The sequence below is a fragment of the Bubalus bubalis genome, chromosome 13 (assembly GCF_019923935.1).
Source record: "Bubalus bubalis isolate 160015118507 breed Murrah chromosome 13, NDDB_SH_1, whole genome shotgun sequence".
NCBI classification, from domain to species: Eukaryota; Metazoa; Chordata; class Mammalia; order Artiodactyla; family Bovidae; genus Bubalus; species Bubalus bubalis.
This window is the reverse complement of record NC_059169.1, coordinates 67,236,361-67,254,216: the sequence shown is the minus strand read 5'-3', so window position 1 is coordinate 67,254,216 and position 17,856 is coordinate 67,236,361. Positions and strand designations below refer to the sequence as shown.

Here is a 17,856-nt window from a genome sequence, read left to right as displayed (position 1 = left end):
CTGCTTCATACAGATTCTTCCTCCTCATGGAAGATTTAATTTATGGCATTCTATGGTCCTTGTTGTCATTGGGGCAGGGACATTTTTCAGCTCCTCCTCTAGTCTTATAGATCTTATCTCCTCTGTGGCCCCATTGGTCTCTTCAGATCAGCACCTTGATTTGGGTCTTCATCATCTTTCACCTGGTCTATGGCTATAACACTCCAACGAATACAAGTATACTTGTCTCAAGAATCTACCTCTGCCTGTTCATGCTGTGCTTTGTTAGAAAGTTTACTTTCTGAAGCCCAGATCACTGCTCACCTGCTGCAAAGTGAGCTCACCTGCTGCAAAGCCTTCAGTGGCTCCCTAGTGTCTGTCGGTTAGTTTTAAACTCCTTTGCAGGTGGGTGTTCAACATCAGGCTTTTCCTTTATTGTCACTGCCCCACCTTACGTGACCTTTAATTTACCTCCATGATGGAGATAGTGCTCTTTGGGGTTTCTGCTCCTTTGCTTGTGTTATTTTCATCCAAAATGATCTGTCCTGGGATACCGCTTAGCTTAGCGTCCATGTCTTTCAAAGTCTGCCCTCTCCCTACTCCACAGCAAAGATTCGGGCATTCAGATATGTGAGAAACACCCTGGAACTTGTTAAAATGCATGTTTCTGAGCCTTACCTTAGAGAACTCTGCATTTTTAGACCAGCATTCTGGCTGATTTTGATATAGCAGGTTCACTGCTTGCACTTTGAGAAACATCAATTCTGCACGTCTTCATTCATTCATGTATTCAGTCACAAACACAGGTATTTCTTCCACAGCAGAGCTTTTTACAAAAAATTTATTTTATTGAAGTATAGTTGATTTACAATGTTGTGCTAATTTCTACTATAAAGCAAAGTGATTCAGTTACACACACACACACACATAGATTCTTTTATAAAATTTTTAACAATTTAATTGTTTTTGGCTGTGCTGGGTCTTCGTTGTTGCACGGGCTTTTCTCTAGTTGCAGCAAGTGGGGGCTACTCTCCAGCTGCAGTCAGCCGGCTTCTCGTTGCAGTGGCTTCTCTTGTTGCAGAGCACGGGCTCTAAAGTGTGCAGGCTTAGTAGTTGTGGATCCCAGGCTCTAGAGCACAGGCTCAGTAGTCGTGGTGCACAGGCTTGGTTGCTCTGCAGCATGTGGGATCTTCCCAGGCTAGGGATAGAACCCAGGTCTCCTGCATTGGAAGGTGCATTCTTTACCATGGAGCCACCAGGAAAGCCCCATATATATACATTCTTTTTCATGCTCTTTACCATTATGGTTCGGAGAAGGCAATGGCAACCCACTCCAGTGTTCTTGCCTGGAGAATCCCAGGGACGGGGGAGCCTGGTGGGCTGCCATCTATGGGGTCGCACAGAGTAGGACACGACTGAAGCGACTTAGCAGCAGCAGCAGCAGCAGCCATTATGGTTTACCACGGGATATTGAATATAGTTCCCTCTGCTCTCAGTAGAACTTTGTTGTTTATTTATTCTATTTGTAGTCTTTTGCATCTGCTAATTCCAAACTTCCAATCCATCTTTCCCCACACCTCTCCTCCTTGGCAACCACAACCCTGTTCTCTATGTTATAGCAGAGATTTTATATCAAGAATTGCATATGATAAGATCAATTAATTGAGAAGAATGAGTGACATTTCATGTTATTAGTTATAAACAACTGTCTTTAAAATCATCTAGGATTCATATATCTTTAAGGACAAAAAAAATGCTCATGTCTGCCCCATAGACTAACTGCTTAGAGAAGCTGTGTAATGTAATTGTACCTCCATGAATGATAAGAAAGTATAAGAAACCTGCCCTTACATGATAAGGGGAAAAGAAATGCCTCACTCAAGATAGATATATGGATTTAGACAATCGTATTTAATTTTTTAGGTTACACTCTTATACATATATTTAAAATTCCAAAAGGAAAAAAAATATAGTTTCAGAATTGCACATCTGAAAACTTGGCCTAAGGCTGTAATATGTTTTTTGATAACAAAATATTTATTAGGAACACAATGCTCGAAGAACAGAGAACAAATTGTATGGTTCATTGAGTCTACCATGTTCCAAATGGTAGACACAATGATGGCATTATTTACAGATTTATAGGACTTACTTCAGAGAAGGCAATGGCACCACACTCCAGTACTCTTGCCTGGAAAATCCCATGGATGGAGGAGCCTGGTGGGCTGCAGTCCATGGGGTCGCTGAGGTCAGACACGACTGAGTGACTTCACTTTCACTTTTCACTTTCATGCATTGGGGAAGGAAATGGCAACCTACTCCAGTGTTCTTGCCTGGAGAATCCCAGGGACGGGGGAGCCTGGTGGGCTGCCATCTATGGGGTCACACAGAGTCGGACACGACTGAAGCGATTTAGCAGCAACAGCAGGACTTACTTTCCTGGCTTCCAGGGGTTTATCAGGTTTAGTGACAAACCCTGATGTGAAAATCATATTTTCCCATATAAAATCATATATGGCCTTACAAATCTGAAAGTGAGATTATTCAAAATCCCTGGATGCATGCTCCTCTTTGCACATGAATTTACAGTTTCATCCAGCCTAATCTGCCCATGGTCCCTAACGTTGCCCACACCTTCCTGCTGCCTCTCTTTAGCTCATACAGTTTCCCATTCTTGGAATACCCTCCTTGCTATTGTTCTAACCACCTAAGCCTAACCTTTATCCAAGATCCAGTTAATGTTCTACTTCTTTGTGAAGTCAGCCTAAACCATCTCAGACCACAATGAACTTCAGAACACCTCTAGCCCTTATTGTTTAGCCACTAACCTGGCATTTAACAGATGCCAAGGCAGCGTTACAAACCTTCTTACATACAGATTCCATTTCCCCAATTACATTAGTGCACAACCCACTGGAGGGCAGTGACCATGCCATATGTGTCCTTATGTCCACTAGAGGATCGGACCAGTGGTGGGAACTCCTCTAAGTTAAGATGTGAATGCGAATGTGGACATTGTCTTTATTCTTTTTGTATGTGTGTGTCAAATATTCTCTGTAGTTGACCCATTCTATTGTGTAGGCTCTGAACTCCACTCACGTTCTATGACTTTTAAAATTTCAGTAACAGGTCTTGTTAAGTTCAAAGCTATCTCTTGGGATACTGCTGCTGCTGCTGCTGCTAAGTCACTTCAGTCGTGTCCAACTCTGCGCAACCCCATAGACGGCAGCCCACCAGGCTCCCCTGTCCCTGGGATGCTCCAGGCAAGAACACTGGAGTGGGTTGCCATTTCCTTCTCCAATGCATGAAAGTGAAAAGTAAAAGTGAAGTTGCTCAGTCATGTCTGACTCTCAGCAACCCCATGGACTGCAGCCTACCAGGGTCCTCAATATGGTCCGTTTAAAATCAGGAGTCTCAAACTTATGACAGATTTTATTTTGTTGGGCTCCAAATTTATGGTGGACAGTGACCACAGCCACAAAATTAAAAGACTCTTACTCCTTGGAAGGAAAGCCATGACAAACCTAGACAGGATATTAAAAAGCAGAGATACCACTTTGCCACAGAGGTCCATATAGTCAAAGTTATGGTTTTTCCAGTAGTCATGTATGGATGTAAGGGATGGACCATAAAGAAGGCTGAGGCTGAAAAATTGAAGCTTTCAAACTGTGGTGCTGGAGAGCACTCAAGACTAGTCACTCCTAAAGGAAATCAACCAAATATTCATTGGAAGGACTGATGCTGAAACTGAAGCTCCAATACTTTGGCCACCTGATGCGAAGAGCCCACTCCCTGGAAAAGACCCTGATGCTGGGAAAGACTGAGGGCAGGAGGAGAAGCAGACGACAAAGGATGAGATGGTTGGATGGCATCACTTATTCAATGGACATGAGTTTGAGCAAACTCTGGGAGATAGTGAAGGACAGGGAAGCCTGGTGTGTTACAATTCATGGAGTCACAAAGAGTCAGACATGACTTAGCAACTGAACAACAAACTTATATGCTTTCTGGGGCCAATCAAGTAACCTTATAGACTGTGCCCACCCAGGTCCATATTCTTGTCACAAGGGAATACAAGCTAAGTCTGTTCATTAGAGCTGAGCATGTTCATGCCCCAAGGAGCTCCACTGAAGCTCTAAGGCCATCAGCAACCCATGGTCTTTGAACTCATTGCTAGGGCAGTTTGTTCTCTGGTTATGTGCCTCTTGCCACCCTCAACTAAACGCAAATGTCTGGACCCAAATGCAAAGACCCATCTCCAGGTCTACCCTAACCTCTGTTGACCTCTTTGCGCAGAGTCCCATTGATTCTCAATTATCAATAATGTCTCTCCCACTAAGGCTTTTTGTTGGCCTGGAGTTTGATGGCCAACAGTGCTCACCAACCTCTGACTCTCTGCTGCCCCCAACAGGCCTTTGACCTCATTGCCTTTGCCATTTAGCATGGTTAACTTTGGCCTTCCTGGTGAGATAAAGAAGGTCTTACAGTCTGAGATGGATCGTGTATTTTGTGTCAAGTGCTTCTGTGTGTTTGGTCATTACTTATTGTTCTGGTTGTGCATGAGTAGGTGCTTTCTTCTTAACTTACTTGCAGTTATTTTAGGTACATTCCGGTGGTTTTTTTCTTTCTATACCTAACATCTTTTTTGTGTGTTTTTCTAACATCTTTTTTGTGTGTTTTTCTTCCATTTAAAATAACAATGCTATGAAGTAGAAGCCCAGGTGGCGCTAGTGGTGAAGAATCCACATGCCAAAGCAAGAGACATAAGAAACGTGGGTTCAATCCCTGCTTCGGGAAGATCCCCTGGAGGAGAGCATGGCAACTTACTGCAGTCTTCTTACCTGGAGAATCCCATGGACAGAGGAGCCTGGTGGGCACAGAAGTCAATTATCTGGATAAAGACAGTATGGTTTAACTGAAAGCATGTGACATTTGGTGTAAGACAGATCTGTATTTTAATCCGGACTCTACCAAAGACTGGCTCCATAAACTTGGGCAATATTTTTTCTGTTTTGTTCCTTTCTGAAAAGGGCATTATGTAATCATATGCAAGCAAAACTGACTCACAGATGGTGCTTAATACTTGGGTTTTTTCCCCCTTCTTCTTCAGGTATTTTCACTTTGAGTAAGGCAGTCGGTCGTCAGCTTTCTTGCTATAGAAATTAGCCATCACTGTGTGGGAGACATTTATCATCTACTTTTCCCCTCTCCTCCCTCTCCTTTGTTGTCTTCTGTCTGTGGTCGCTCAGATTCAGGAGAGAGAATACGTGTCGGGCAGACGTTTAGTCAGCAAGCCCGGCACTTTCTCCCACTGACTGAAGGCTCTTACTTGACTTGCATGCTCAGGAACCATCCTTTGATTGTGAGCAACAGCCCTGTGAAATGTTGTTTAGTCGCTAAGTCATGTCTGACTCTTTTGTGACCCCAGGGACTATAGCCCGCCAGGCTCCTCTGTTCATGGGATTTCCCAGGCAAGTATACTGGAGTGGGTTGCCATTTCCTTCTCCAGGGGAATCTTCCTGACCTGCGTCTCCTGCATTGACAGGTGAAATTCTTTACAGCTGAGCCACCAGGGAAACCCCATGAAATGTTAGTCATATCAAAATTAGGCAGACTGCTCTGTCCTGTTAAAACAAAACTGGATCTGGAAGGCTTCATTGGAAGAGTAGGTGTTAGTTTCTAAGCATAACAGGCAAATGTGGTACAGCCAGCAACACCAGTCCAGGGCAAGACCACATTTCTGTGACCACATGTTGAATTTTCACTGTCAGGCATTTTACATGTTATACCTTTGACTCATCAGAAGAGCCTTGTGTGTTTGACTCTCATCCCCATTTTATAGATGAGGCAACTGAGGCTCCGAGAAGTGGAAGTAACTTTTGTAAGATCATATAACTAGTAAAGGCCAAAGCTGGCATTTGAACCAAAATCTGATTGGACACAAGATGCTGTGTTCCGTGACAGTAAGTCCCCTATATATGCACCTTCAGGTTGTGAACTTTCCAAGATGTGAGTGTGCCCCTGTGTGCCAGCTATCGTACCATTGCTGTTTAGTTGCTCAGTTGTGTCCACCTCTTTTGCAACCCCGTGGACTTCAGCCCGTCAGGCTACTCTGGCCATGGGATTTCCCAGGCAAGAATACTGGAGTGGGTTGCCATTTCCTTCTCCATGGGATCTTTCCTGACCCAGGGATTGAAGTCACATCTCCGGCATTGGCAGGCAGGTTCTTTACCACTGAACCACCAGGGAAGCCCTATCGTACTGTACTTTTCAAGGTACTGTATTATAAGATTAAGCATATTTATTTTTGTGTTTGTTTTTATATATTATTTGTGTGAAAAGTATTATAAACCTATTGCACTACAGTACTATATAGCCGATTGTGTTAATTCGGTACCTAGGCTCACTTAGTTGGACTTACAAACAAGTTGGACTTACAGATGAGCTCTCAGAACAGAACTTGTTTGTACGTGGAGAACTTACTGAATCTCTAAAAACAAGGGATTCTGAGAGTCAGCCAATGGGGAGCGCAGCTAGCAGGGATACAAGACTTCACTTGGCTCCACAGGGAGACGCAAGTTTCAGCACCTCATGGCTCTGTGGGGGCTCTTAAAGGCTGGGTTGAAGGCCAGTGTTAACTATATTACTGTACCATACTGATGTCAGATCATAGCCTTCTGTCGGTTGCTGATCCGGTGTTGAATGATGGGTTACATTTTTAAAGATTGCATCAGTAATTCATGCATTATTACTCCTGAATAGTGCAGTGCTTCAAATCATCTTGTACTTCAGCATAATTATCTATAATTAAAAATAAATTCCTGTAGGGTGAGAATATTAATTCCTATCCAAATCTCTTTCAGTTGTACCTATCAACCAGTACCCAGCTCTTACTCAACGACTCTGAACACTTTTTGTGGAACAGATTTTGCTCTGTCCAGTGAGTTTATATTTCCTATACTACAGTATATTCATCTCTCTTTGGGGTCAGCATTTCCCCTGGTATTTTGTGTTAGTTGTTGTTCACTCGCTAATCTGTATCTGACTCTTTGCGACCCCATGTACTGCAGCAAGCCAGGCTCCTCTGTTCTTCACTATCTCCTAGAGTTTGCTCAAATTTTGTGTTAGTAAATGTTCTTTTAAAAAAAAGGAAACCGTTCTTAAGGTCTTTATTGAATGTGTTGCCATATTGCTTCTGTTTCATGGTTTTTGGTTTTTTGACCATGAGGTATATGGGATCTCAGTTCCCTGACCAGGGATTGAACCCACACCCCCTGCATTGGAAGATGAAGTTCTAACCACTGGACCGCCAAGGAAGTCCCAGTAAATGTTCTTAAAGTTACTGGTTTTTGTTGGTTTGTGGTTTGATTCACTTGTAGATTCTGAGGAAAGCTATGAAGCACATTCAAGAACAAAAATACACAGGCACCTATGTACAGACTGCGTGTGAAATTTTAGGAGAATCAAGGATCCCCTAGGACCTTCCTAAGTTGGGTCCCCAGGCCAACAGCACCAGCATTGCTGAGAGCTTGTTGAAGAGGCAAGTCCTTTGGCCCTACTGATAAGAAACTCTGGGGCTGAAGACAGTGATTTGGGTATTAATAAGCTTTCCAGATGATTCTGATGAACGAATGTTTGAGAACCGCAGCATGAGAGGACGCCATTCACATCCTGCAATAAATATCAGCTCTCCGAGAGCAGAAAGGGTAATGGATCCTTACAAGCTCTGATCCAGTTACCTTCCCTGGGTGCTAACAGCTGCTTCGTGTTTCAGCCCAAGGATGCATTTGCTTACTGGCGGTAAGCAGGGGGCTGGCAACACCATCGCTGATCCTGCCGAGACACCTGCATTGGCAGGCAGGTTCTTTACAGCTGAGCCACCAGGGAAGCCCCAAGTGTGATTAGGGAGAATACAGTTTGGTGCTTGGATTTTCAAGAAGTCAGCTTTTGGAGTCAGTCTCTAAGTTTTTCCATGCAGAAAATTTTACCTTTCATCAAGGTAACCTGGTCATTGTGTATGCTTAGTCATATCTGACTCTTTGTGACCCCATAGATTGCACACCCCCCCCCCCCCCCAGGCTCCTCTGTCCATGGGATTTCCCAGGCAAGAATACTGGAGATCAGTACATTTCCTCCTCCAGGGGGTCTTTCTTGACCCAGGGATCAAACCCATGTCTCCTGCATTGGCAGGTGGGTTCTTTACCACTGAACCACCAGGATAGCCCACTGGGCAACTTACCAGATGCAGTTGAAGGCTAGAGTGACTTCTCTTAGCCCCACTCATGAACAGGAAACCAAGATCCTTTTCCACAGAGAGTCCACTGCCTCCCTACATTGCAGGACAGCTTACTCCCTGAAAAAGAAAGGAAAACAAAGCTAAACAAGAAAAGAAGTTATTTAACTGAATATTTGAATGGGTCCCCAAACTGCTAGGTGCTATTTTCAGGAATCTGAAGACATTAATACAAGTCCCATGACTCTGCTTCTCCCTCCAGCTGACAGCCCATCTCTCTTCTCTGCTGAACAGCTGTTTCTCCTTCTTCAGCCCCATCGGTCCATTGAAATGGTTTTAGCCACGATGACCTGTGGTGGCCCTGCCTCTCTCTCTAGGAGTCTGTGATTCTCTCAGCGGTAGCTGACTTAACTTACTTCTCAGCGGGAGGTAGAGCTGTGGATCACTCCCCACCTTTTTAAGCTCTTCCTTTCTTTTATCAAAGCACCTCTTTTTTGTAACTATTTAAAAAGATGTTGCTGTTTCTTGGATGCTAGCCTGCCTTAAAGTCCTTGTTAGTCACCATGTTTCCTTCATGTGAATTTCCCAAATGGTTGTGGAGGAGAGAGGGGGCATTATTCTGTACCTGCATGACCGGCACATTCTCATTGTTCACGACTCCACCCAAATTGGTTCCTTGTAGTTCTTCCAGGTGCCCTTCTCTTGTCTACCTTGGCGTCTTTACACACTCCACTCCTCTACCTACAGGGCTCTCTGTCTGTCTTTGCCTTCAGATTTCAGCACAAATACCTCTCTTCTGGGAGCCTTTTCTGACCATCTGATCACTGATCACCTCCATGCTGGGTGAGTTGGTTTTATTTTTGTTCTCCCAGGACCAGGTGCTTTTCCCTCAAAGCACTTATTCAAGTTTCTAAATGTATATCTATTTCTGGTGATCAGATGAATACTTACCTTCCCATAGATGGTAAGCTCCAGAAGAGCAGGGACCTGGTCTTCTCAAAAAGCTTTTGGCTAAATAAATCACTTTATTATCTCATTGAATTTGTAAAACAATGCATAGAGCTTTGACCTGACAATTCCTAGAGGGCTCCATGCCCCCTCCTTCTTCTGCATTCAACATCTGTCCTTTGGTTTCACTCTTCCCCAAAGGCAGGAGTGCCTGAATTTGTCTGGCAAGTTTGAGAAAATCAACTCTGTTACATAGCCTACCTGGTCCCGGTCCTTGCCCTGCTCACAGCCTGCCAGTCAGCAAGTTTAGCAGAGCAAGTGGTCATGGGTGATTCCAGTTAGCTTATGACGAGGTGGGTAGATCTGCCTATTTCCAGGGTGAAGCCCATTTGTCAAGGTCTGAGCCAACTTCTCCAGGGGAGCTTTATCAATCTGACATTTTGACTTCCATCTCTCTGACCTTTTAATTTTCTTAATGAGTCAGTAGGTTGGATGAAGTTAAGTGTTAAGTTTGTCCGCTAACAAAAATGGCAGCCTTCTCAGATTTTCCCTTTCCCTGTTATAACGGATACTTTTGTTCTCTGAGCTGACTAGGTCTGAACACTTTTTCTCTTTTCTTCAAATCATGGCATAAGTCGTAGTAAGTTTCCTGTTTCCTCAGAAACTCCTTTCCTATTCAAGTACTAGTTGTACTGAAAGTTTCAATAACTCCTTTTTTTTTTAACTTTGTTGTTTTTCTTATTGAAGTATAATTACCTTACAATGTTGTGTTAGTTTCTGCTGTACAAGGAAGTGAATCAGCTATATGTATACATATATCCCCTCCCTCTTGAATCACTCCCACCCATGTAGGTTGTCACAGAGCATTGAGCTGGGCTTCTTATGTGATACATCAGTTTCCCTCCAGCTATCTATTTTACACATGGTAGTGTATTTATGTCACCTAAGCTCCCGATCCATCCCACCCTCCCCTTCCCACTCTGTGTCCATGCATCCATTATGTCTACGTCTCTATTCCGGCCCTGGAACTAGGTTCATCTGTAATGCCATCTCAGAGTCACTGATGAGATGAGTGTCTCACATATCAGCTGCCTGTCTCACCCTGACTTCTAGTAGGAGAGCCGTGTCTGGCAGATCACACTCTGAATTTACCAACATTTTCCCCTGCTCATGAAGCTGAGCTGACCTGCAGGTTAGGGGCACTTGACCTGAGAATGGAGACTCAAAGGAATCAAATTCTACCTGGCTTGCAGCCTATGAGGTAGCCTGGCACAAAAATCAATGTTCAAACAAGGTCAGAAAATGATTAACTAGGTCAAACAGAATTCTTCTCAGAGAGAATTGAATTGGAGATGTGGGCGAGTGTCCACTAGCTGGGAAGGAGGACCCAAGAAGGGAACTGCACAAGGAAGCTGGAATCGGATCATCATGGAGACTTGGTAAAGGAGGAACTCCAGAGAGAGATCACTGAGATCCTGTTGCTGCTTGCCCAATGGACAACCAGGTTGTTAGATGGATAACCAGGTTGCTAGGTGGACAACCAGGTTGTTAGATAGATAACCTGGCTGCTAGGTGGACAACCATGTTGGTAGATAGACAACCAGGTTTCTAGGTAGACAACCAGGCTGATAGGTGGACAATCAGGTTGCCCGGTAGACAACCAGGTTGCTAGGTGAACATCCAGGCTGATAGGTAGACAACTAGATTTCTAGGTAGGCAACCAATGTGCTAGGTGGATAACCAGGCTGCTAGATGGATAACCTGATTGCTAGATGGATAACCAGATTGCCAAATGGACACCAGATTGCTAGAACTGCCTTGGACCCCAAGTTGCCCATGCTCTGCTTCCAATGCTATTGGAGGGCCAGATGCATCTTTGTCCTTTGCAGCCAACAAAGCTCAGTGAAGGCTCAGGATTCAGAATGCTTCCACTTGTCTCTCCTGAATTCCCTGTTTCTCCAGCACCCTCGAGGAAACTTCTAGAGGGTATCCCATAGCACAAAATAAGAGCGTGTCTCTTTTTCCCAACAAACAACACTGTGTGTGGTCTCGATTTACTCCCAACTTCACACATGACCTCATTGATCACAGGAGCCCATGTTCTCAATGTGGTGGAATACAGCAAGAAGTGTGGGGCCAAGGTGACAGTCACACAGCTTTCAGGCTGATCACAGTGGTCCATGTGCCTGGTCTGGCTTGCATGTATTTGTATAAAATTTTAAAAAATTAATTTCTCACATTGAAGAAGGAGATTCCCCATAAAAATCCAGATTCCTAGATTTCCTGAAAGATTGTGAACAAAACCCCCAACAGCACTGGGCTTCTTTCCCTGAGTGTGGTCATTCGTCAATGCTGAGTAACGACCACCCCTCTAGCTGAACATACTCTTAGCTCTAGTTCACCCCTGGTCTGCCTCCATCACTTATGTGCCTCTCTGATCCTTGTTGTCACTGGACTTCACACTCACAGATAGAAAAAGAAGGAAGGAGCAAACAGATGAGGAAAAGAAGTTATCTCTTAAGCCAAGGCAAGAAAGAATTAAGGAAGAGTTACAGTCGAGAGAGGATACCAGGGAGTGACGCTAAGGACGGGGACCCAGCAGTACCATTGAATTCGATTAGGAAGGGATCGCTGAAGTTCTCCATGAGTCCAGAAGCCAGATGGCAAGAGGACAAGGAAGCTGATGGTGGTCAGGTTGGATAGTGGAAATTCAAAGAACTGAGTCATGAAACGCAGAAGACAGATGTGACCGTTTAAAAAAAAGTTAAATCGTGACTGTTGCTAATATCTTCAGAATTTCAGAGACTTAAGGAAATTTCAAACAAAGAAAGGTAAGCCTGTAATTTAAAGAAAAAATAGATATTGTCCCCAAAGGAGATGATCTATCTATGGGATATAATAAGGTGGGATGGAGAATTCTGATGACATCATGGGGAATGTTCGTCTTCCAGAGCTAGAGGGAGACTGTCTGTCTCCTCTGAGATTTATAAGTTCCTGTGGCATTTTGTCCCTGTTTCAGTTTTCCTGCCAAGATGGAGGGACTCTGAAATTCACAACTGGTAACAGCTCTGTAACTGAGCAGGAGCCTCTGGGAACTTCCTAGGATAGGCCTTTGCCTACATCCCCTGCTTCAGCTCCTCTCTGAAGTATCCAGATAACAGTATTTGATGCACACTTCCTGAGTTGTTTTGCAGATGTGAACCGCCCCCTGAGATGGAAAATATTGACTGCTTGATGATCATGAGCACATAGCCCCAGGCCTCCTGGAGCCTGTTGTCGTTCAGTCATAAGTCATGTCTAACTCTCTGTGAGCCCATGGACTGCAGCGTGCTAGGCTTCCCTCTCTCCTGGAGTTTGCTCAGACCATGTCCACTGAGTCGGTGATGCTATCTGATCATCTCATCCTCTGCCTCAGGATTGATATTAGACCCTGTGACTTCACCATCAGCTCATCCGTGAACCATGCACAAGCTGACCATACACCCTGCAACCCTTCCTCACTTGCCCTTTAAAAATGCTTTGCTGAAACCACTTCGGGGAGCACAGGGTTTCTTTAGGGCATTAGCTGCTTGTCTCCTTGCACAGCCTTGCCATAAACCTTTCTCAGCTCCAAACCCCGACGTTTCAGTTTGTTTGGCCTCACTGTGCATCGAGACCACGAACTTTCGCTGGCAGCACTTTCTTTTAAAAAATGTCCCCGTGGTAATGTTTTTGATGGAATATTATCCTTTGGCCTGTTTCATTTTTCTCAGGGCTCTTTGGAATATCTCATGTGAAATAAATGCTTCAGATTTACATGAGGAAATTTGATTTACATAAAATAGTGTCATAGCCGTTAAATATTACTTGGTTTGTCTGTGTACAGTCACTGAGAATTATGACTTCTGTTTGCAAACCCATGTGCCTCAGCCTGCAACAGCTGAGGTTATTTAAGATCTCAAAATGGACTTGGTTTGTGTTCTGCCTTACCTTGCTAGGAGTCTTGGTAATGCACCCATTTCTGTCTTCCTTAAGCTTCCAGATTAGAAATATCTGCTCTTGAGCAAATTTAATTATTCACTAGGGCCAGTCCTTCTCATACAGCCCTGCCCTGCTCCTGATGGAGGCTAAGAAAATGCCCTTAGATTCACTCACATAAAATATCTCCTCTTCTTTCTCGTATGGCCTCCGGCTTCTTTCTTCCTGCTTTCTTGAAATCTGTAAGTTTTCAGGTGGTTTTTGCTTCTCTGGCTTGATCTCTACCTGAATTCTCTTCTGGGTTCAGCCGGCTTGCTTCTTTCACTGGTGGCTGCCATCTTGCTTCTTCTCCCAACTCTCCTGTTTTCCCAGCCTTCCCTTGCTGGTCAGCTCCTTCCCCAGCACTGACTCCCTTCCCTATGGCAGCTCTCACAGTGCAGGACTGGGTGTCTCTCTGTTTATAGTTTGCTGCAAGTCATTATAGTTATTTGATGGGGAAGGTTTCAATTACACCCCAGCTGGTTCATTCACTTTAATTTATACTTCCACTACCTGCTCTCTTCACTTATACTTCCTATACTTCTAACTATTAGTCACCTATGTGGAAGGAAGATATTGAAAATACCCTTCTGGGTTGACCTGATTGTGCAGTTCTCTTCAGATTACAACTACATATCTGAAAGGAAAGTGAAAATCTGAGGACGGTGGGCATTTGTAATATCGACAACATTGATGGTCTTTGGATCTGGAAGGATCTGGAGAGAATTTAATCTAAACTCTTTATTTTCTAAATGAGGCTTGGAGGAGAGATCTGATTTATTCAGGATCATTTTGCTAGCTAATGTCAGCTACCTGTCTCCCTAGATAAGACCCTTTTCATCCCAGAGTATTTATTGACAACATGGTTACTCCTGTATAGTCCTACCTACAAATAAACTATTTATGTGCATGTGTGTATGTATACACTTGAAGAATGTTTCCCAAACCTGTCAGAATTATCTGGGATGCCTTTTTAAAAGTACAGTAATATAGGCTACTTTTAGACACCCAGAAACAGAATCTCTGAGGCTGGGCTCGGGAACTCAAGGTCTTTCCTGAGGATACTATTTTGTATAATTCTCTCACCCTCCCCCTCTCTTTTTTTCTTCCATCAGGTACTGCATTTTCTAAGACTGGCTGTTATCAGCATGAAGGGGACCCCAGGTAGGCTCACCACACTATGTTGTCAGGGTAGAAACCAGAAACCCAGGGCAGAGAGGTACACATGTAGCAGCTTGTATGTGGCCCTGAGCACGAGGTCCTGTATCTTTAAGCAGAGCTCGGCAAGCTTAGAGGCTGGCTTTGCTTGCTCATCTATGCGGAGGCGGCCACCATCCTGTGAGCAGTACCTGGGCTTGTGGGAGTTCTTTGGGGAAACTGCCCCATGAGTCAGGCCTGCAGAGGGTTGTGGGGCAGAGTTCTCAACATGCTCAGTGGTGATTCAGGGGCCCAGCTGAGATCTCGGCAGGAACCGAGCCTGCCCGAGTAACCCATTCTCCCTGGTCCGGAACTGGCCCTGTCTGGCTGGTAGGGAGTGGTCCTGACTTAGATAACCACATCATCACCAGCAGTGATCAAAAAGATGCCCATAGGATCAGTCTCCTGGCATCAGCCGTGGCATGTGGGCACAAGGAGAACTGGGGAATAGTGGGTGTAAATGGCCTGAGAAGACCAGCTCGCCAGTGAACAAGCATATTCACTATGGCATTAGTGCTAGAAAGACCACGCATTCACTGGGTGTACCCACAGGAGTTACTCAGCAGCGTGATACATGGGGGGCTGGAGATGTAAATCCCTTCTTGTGTTTAGGGATTGAAAGTCCTCTCTGTGGTCAAGGATTTGGGGCAGTCTTATGTGAAAGTAGTGAGAGTGACCCAGTGGCTTCGGGGCTGCCTCCCAGCCCTGCCCTGGACCACAGATGCATCAGCGGTAGTTCAGCAGCTCTTTAGTCTTGATCCTCAGAAGGTAAAATATTGGCCTCCTTCTCCCTGCAGATGTTCAAGGTGGGCTCAAGAGCTTGTAACAATTCCTCTTCTCATCTCATGGTTCTGATGGCCCCCAAAGCCTTGCTGTCTTGCAGCCCAACCAGAGGTCAAGGAATAATGCAAGAAACCCCATTTCACTCAGATTATCCTGGAATCACTTTCTCTTGGAGCTGGAAGAGGACCTAGGCCACCTCCCACCCCTGAATCACTGAGAACCCTGGAGTCCCAGAGCAAAGGGTGGATTCCAAGTGGAACAAAAAGGCCCCCTTGAGCAGATGCAGCCAGAACCATCACAGCTTTCCAGGGGCGTGAGGAGATGCAGGGCATGTAATCTGTAAGTGTTTTTGTTTGTTTTAACCTGGAATCCTCCATGCTTTCTTGTTGGAGAGCCTGTCCTGGAAGAACAGCTTGCTAAGTGGCTGGTCCATGTTGAAGGGGCATTGTGAGCATTTTGGAGGAACTGCAGTAGCCAGTAAGTGACGTGACCCCTTGGTGATGCACTCTGCTCCCCATCAGTTTCTCTAGCACCCAGCACAGGTGGGACCAGTGGATGTGTAACTTTGAGTTGAGAGGAACCATGACCTGTGGTAGCCTGGTCACATAGACAGGGACTGGGGTTGTTGTAAGAAATGAGGAGTGATTCAGAAGAAGTTTTCTGTTAAGAAACCACAGAGGGATTTGTCTACCTGGATATTAGAGCTGGAGACAAGACAACTCTTAGGACATTGACACTTAGAAGTCGTGGACCTGGTGCTTTGCCATTGTAGGGACTTGGCTAGCTCTTGGATTTCTGCTTCTCTCTATACATAAGCTTTATCTTTTTCTCCCCCTACCTTTGACCTAATGTAACCCCTCCATATTATATCTTTGGGGCTTCCCTGGTGGCTCAGTGGTAAAGAATCCACCTGCCAAGCAGGAGATGTAAGTTCAGTCCCTGGGTGGGGAAGATTCCCTGGAGAAGAAAATCACAACCACTCCAGTATTGTTGCCTGGCAAATCCCATGGACAGAGAAGACTGGTGGGCTACAGTCCATGGGGTCGCAAAGCGTCAGACATGACTTAGCAACTGAACAACAACAACATTATATCTTCTACTTAATCATGTTTCTACTTCCTCACAATTTGGCTTGCTCTTGACTTCAGCTGGCTCAAGGCTATTCATGGTCTTACCCACTGCATCTCAGCCCCTGTGGCAAACAGCCTGAGAATCTGCATTATTTCCCAATTCAACAACCTATGAGTGAGGATCTAATTGGCCCAGCAGATGCCTGTTTTGAGTGCAGATTTTTTTTAAAGAGAAACATTACTTTTTTAAAAAGATTTTTTTAACGTGGACTGTTTTAAAAATCTTTATTGAATTTTTTTACAATATTGCTTTTGTTTTAAGTTTTGGTTTTTTGGCCTTCAGGAATGTGGGATCTTAGCTCCCCTGACCAGGGATTGAACCTGCACCCACTGTGTTGAAAGGCAAAGTCTTAACCACTGAGCAACCAAGGAAGTCCCCTGTAACTATCTCTTAATTTTGTGTCTCCCACATCAAACTCTGTCTTATTCATTTTAGCATCCCCAGTGCCCAGCCCAGTGCTGGAACCAATGCCAAGTACTAAATTTGGGGGCAAAGCAAATTATCAGTTCAGTTCAGTCGTTCAGTTGTGTCCAACTCTTTGTGACCCTGTGGACTCCAGCACGCCAGGCTTCCCTGTCCATCACCAATTCCCAGAGTTTGCTCAGACTCATGTCCATCGAGTCAGTAATGCCATCCAACCATCTCATCTTCTGTCATCCCCTTCTTCTCCTGCCTTCAATCTTTCCCAGTAGCAGGGTCCTTTACAATGAGTCAGTTCTTCATAACAGGTGGCCAAAGTATTAGAGTTTCAGCTTCAGCATCAGTCTTTCCAATGAAAATTCAGGACTGATTTCCTTTAGGATGGACTGGTTGGATCTCCTTGCAGTCCAAGGGACTCTCAAGAATCTTCTCCCCACAGTTCAGAAGCATCAATTCTTCGGCACTCATCTTTCTTTATAGTCCAACTCTCACATTCATACATGACTACTGGAAAAACCATAGCTTTGACTAGTTGGACCTTTGTTGGCAAAGGAATGTCTCTGCTTTTGAATATGCTGTCTAGGTTGGTCATAGCATTTCTTCCAAGGAACAAGCATCTTTTAATTTCATGGCTGCAGTCACCATCTGCAGTGATTTTGGAGCCCCCCAAAATAAAGTCTGTCACTATTTCCACCATTTCCCCATCTATTTGCCATGAAGTGATGGGACTGGATGCCATGATCTTAGTTTTCTGAATGTTGAGTTTTAAGCCAACTTTTTCACTCTCCTCTTTCACTTTCATCAAGAGGCTTTTTAGTTCTTCTTCACTTTCTGCCATAAGGGTGGTGTCATCTGCGTATCTGAGGTTATTGATATTTCTCCTGGCCATCTATAATATATGAAGCAAATTATATACAAATGCAAAAATGGTGGAGAAAGGAAGAGGGAGGCTTGGAAACCTAAGCAGGCATGAAATATAAAGATCCAGGGGTCATGGTGAAACATAAGCACTGCTGAATATCTCCATTAATGTTGATTTAGAATATGATGCATAGGATTCAATACAATTTCTTGTAGTGTTCTCAGCATTGGCTAAATCTTTCTTTTACCTAGTCTGTTTCTACATTTTTTTAATCAAAGAAGAAAGGAAAAGCAGAAGATGCTAGAGA

General features: G+C 44.4%; 2 long non-coding RNA genes across 10 annotated transcripts in view; one reads left to right on the top strand and one right to left on the bottom strand.

Annotated features, from left to right (window-relative positions):
• The window catches only part of LOC102395459, a 358,379-nt gene that overhangs the window by 296,474 nt on the left and 44,049 nt on the right, over positions 1–17,856 (top strand). For 5 of the 9 annotated variants that reach the window (XR_006639907.1, XR_006639906.1, XR_006639905.1 and 2 more), the window contains exons 1-4: positions 6,200–6,254; positions 6,843–6,919; positions 14,272–14,320; positions 15,151–15,613. This is a non-coding gene — a long non-coding RNA (uncharacterized LOC102395459). Of the gene's footprint in view, positions 1–6,195; positions 6,255–6,842; positions 6,920–14,271; positions 14,321–15,150; positions 15,614–17,856 lie in introns of those variants that run through there. The other 4 variants (XR_006639909.1, XR_006639908.1, XR_006543783.2 and 1 more) reach the window with 2 other exon arrangements.
• On the bottom strand, positions 1,139–13,418 carry LOC123328825. Its single transcript, XR_006543784.2, has 3 exons — positions 13,295–13,418; positions 8,219–8,332; positions 1,139–1,199 (listed from the first exon to the last, which is right to left on the bottom strand). It is a non-coding gene; the product is annotated as an uncharacterized LOC123328825 (long non-coding RNA).